Source organism: Ostrinia furnacalis, unplaced genomic scaffold, assembly GCF_004193835.3.
Source record: "Ostrinia furnacalis isolate ACB-3 unplaced genomic scaffold, ASM419383v2 OfSCF0286, whole genome shotgun sequence".
Classification (NCBI taxonomy): Eukaryota; Metazoa; Arthropoda; class Insecta; order Lepidoptera; family Crambidae; genus Ostrinia; species Ostrinia furnacalis.
The window spans coordinates 28,301-31,827 of NW_021130525.1; the positions used below are offsets into that span (position 1 = coordinate 28,301).

At 35.3% G+C, this 3,527-nt stretch overlaps 1 long non-coding RNA gene across 1 annotated transcript; it reads right to left on the reverse strand.

Moving 5' to 3' along the window:
* Nucleotides 1–374: 374 nt before the first annotated feature.
* On the reverse strand, nucleotides 375–2,213 carry LOC114358467 (uncharacterized). The gene is made up of 3 exons (XR_003656375.1): nucleotides 2,131–2,213; nucleotides 1,777–1,919; nucleotides 375–1,443 (listed from the first exon to the last, which is right to left on the reverse strand). It is a non-coding gene; the product is annotated as an uncharacterized LOC114358467 (long non-coding RNA).
* Nucleotides 2,214–3,527: the final 1,314 nt, after the last annotated feature.

Consider the following 3,527-nt stretch of genomic DNA (forward strand, 5'->3'; position numbering starts at 1 on the left):
TTATTTTAAATCACCAGTCAAAATAAACTAAGACAAATTAACAAAACAATCAAATTCAATCGTTAATATAGGTTATGTAAATAACTCTTATTAAGGCGGTTATCACACTGCGCCGCGCTCCGCCGCGGAGCGCGGGGCGACAGATTTAATCATTGTATGCAAGTACCTCAGTTTGTATAGAAAACACGCGCGGCACTTCACACTGACAACGCGTCCGCACGCGTGATTTTTTATATGAAAATCACGTTTTTCAGCGTAAAATAATGGGCTAAAATTTTTACGAACAGGAAGTCTATACTGATAAAATTGTAACATTGTAAGACGGCTTCGAGCAGTTCGACTCTCTTCTCTGTGTTGAAGATTTTCATGCCATCCGAGTTCTCCATTAGGAAAAAGTAGAGGAAAGGTTAAAGGGTCAATATTGGGACTGGTTGATTTGAGTGTAGTTAAATGTTGAGAATATTCTTGTACAGAGAAGTCTATATTTAATGGAGGTTCACCGTTTTCTCCTACAAAGATGACCGCTACCTCATTATTTGATGGTGTGTTATACCGACGCAAATCCAGAGATTTATGTTTATAAATCTGCATTGATACCGAATATTTGGGTCGATTTCCTGAGACTGCTTTTAATTCCTCTTCTGCTAAAATTGCAGCCACCTTTTTGTATACTTTGACAAAAGGATTGAATTCATTGAGCATTGTTTGTAAGGACCTCATTATATTGCTTTTACATATGTTATTTCTAGAATCGGATAATCTTTCATTTAAGGCTGCTTCATCTTCAATTATATACAATTGGTTGTATTGTGGTTTATGACCTTGCAACGGAACCAAAGATCCAGTTTTTATATAAATTTGTCCTTGTACCCTATAAGTGAAAATTCCTGGAGGGAATGTGTTCAAGTTTGAATTAATGGATGCCATTGCAAATGCTGAATTATATAGTCGTATATTAACCTTAAAATGATTAGCATCAGACGTATTGCCTTTGTATAATCTAATAATATTTCTGGATCTATGTATACCTTCCCATTATGACAACAATTTTTAAAATTATTTTTAATTTTTTCACTTAAAAAATGAAGTGCTTGACATTGAACACATTCATAAATCATAGAACCAACTGAATGTACTGATACTTGAATGGTGTTATTTGAAAGTGCTAAATATAAATAGTTAGTCCTGGGGGGCTGATATTCTGTACTAAGCCTGCTTGAATATTTACGTTTTTTTGGGGGTTTGCCCGCCATTTGATATGTTTTCTTTCTCTTCTTCTTCTAAAGAAATAAAATCACTGCTGACTGACAGCAGCTGTTTTTCCTTGTTGTTCGAAGAAGCATCATCACTGCTGACTGACAGTTGCTGTTTTTTCTTGTTGTCCGAAGAAGCATCATCAATCATCAATGAATCCTCGATTAGCGTCAACTCTTCGTTATCAACCTTAAAAGAGAAATATATTTATGAATAGCTAATTTAAAGCTTTAATTTAAAGATTTAATTTAAATTTTTAATGCTATATTGTGTTACTCTTATTAAACAAATTTAATAAGATGTGATGAAAAAATACACCACATGCAGGAATTGAACCTACATCCTCGACTTCTCCGTTGTCGCGCTCTTACCATCTGAGCTGAGTTTAATAAGAGAAATATATTTTATTTTTAGACAAATATTCAAATAATAATAAGTATTGTGAATGTATGTAGGTGTAGGTATATCCTCCCACCTCTATATTTATTTTACTTTACTCAGTGACCTACACTATTAACTTACCTGAAAGTCATCAAATAAATCTTGTGATGCAGCAGAAGCAGCTTTTTGCTTTTTAGGAAAAAGGTTTGATAGTGCCCGAGCCTTGTTTATTCTTAACTGCCTAATTGTTTCTAAGCCACAACACTCGCAATAATTGAAATTATCTGCAAAAATATATTACACAATTATTTATAATAAGAACCAGCCGAGCTCAAGTGGAACTTGCGCATGAAGGAGACTATTCCGTTATCGGAAAAAACGGTGCAAAAATCGTGTCTGTTTCTGTATATGTTGATAACAACTCAACACAGGCTATGCATGTGGTCATTTATTATTATTTGTCGGGTTAAATAAAAAAAATATTAAGCCGCTTACCGAGTATAATGTTGTCGCATTCCACATATCGACTTCACATTTGAATTTGTTTGCAGTTTCTTACAAATATTTTGCCATTACAAAAATTGCATGTCACTGGAATTTCTCTTCTTCTTCTTCTTCTTTTATTTTGGCCACAACTTGGTTTTGAGAACCACGATTTCGCCACTGGAATTTCTCACTGTGCGAAACTAAATGACATTGACATTTGAACTTCAACTTTTATGGTTGTGGCTAATATTCTTTTTCTGTGGTTGAATCGGCCAATATAAGGTTAAAAGAAAAAACACATAACAAAGAGTGTATAGCCTGACCAGGAACATAAAAACCCTGGCATAGTGGCGCGTCAATTGCATTTGATAGTGCAACACTGAGTACAGTCGTACCTGTGTTAAATTAATAGGCTAACTTTATGTATCAGGATTCAGAATTACGGGCTAATTTGATATTTTTTATAAATTAACGAAAAAATANTATATCATAAAAATCGCGAAACGCACTGTGGGTCTAGACAAAGTGCAATTATAATCGCAAACCAGTCGAAAAGTGGTCGAAAAGCCCCTTTTTTGTATGGAATTTGACGGATTCGATTTTCGATTCGATCAAAAAGTGCGTTTTGTCTAGGGGGGCTGATCTCCATTTATTTATGGATCGGATCGATGGCAACCCAGCAAAGAGGTAGTAAGGTTTTGGCGCTGATCGCATAGTGAGTGGATAGTGAACTATAGATGACCCACGCTGAACTGTCCCGCCAAACTCAATGACAGGGGGGCGCTACCATCGTTCAACTATATGGTTTCCAACATGGCAAAAATCTGAACCAGCGATCCGGTATTGACGGTGGCGCCCCACTGTCAATGTCATCGACAGGACAGTCCAGTATTTTGGAACTATACTAAAGATGGCGACAGCGGTTTGTTTGAAATTGTTTGTCAGTGCCATCGGAATTTAACGAAATTCTCCATTATCCGAATTTTGCGGATATATGTTGTCGACTCAAAATCGATATTTTTTTATGCTTTGTTATTCATATAAGGTTTCGATCCAGTCTACCGTACCCCTTGACGAAATTATTAATATAGATAAAAGTTTAATCATTGAATGAAGCAACCAACCAGTTGGTTTGGTAACTGACATTGTTATTAGTTACTAACCTGCTAATGACGTTTTAATGAAAATAATAGAAATCAATATTGATTAAATAAACAACTTAAAAAATCGAACTGCCTAATAGGCTAATAGAATTACATTTGAAATCGGAAATAATTCCTACAAAAGATTTTATTGTTTTAATGGCTTCATTTGTTACCCATTAAGACTATCCTAAGTTTTCGACTTCGACGGAGTTGTGCTTAAGTGGTGGGGACCCCCGAAAGGGGCGTTTTTTCGGTTTTACA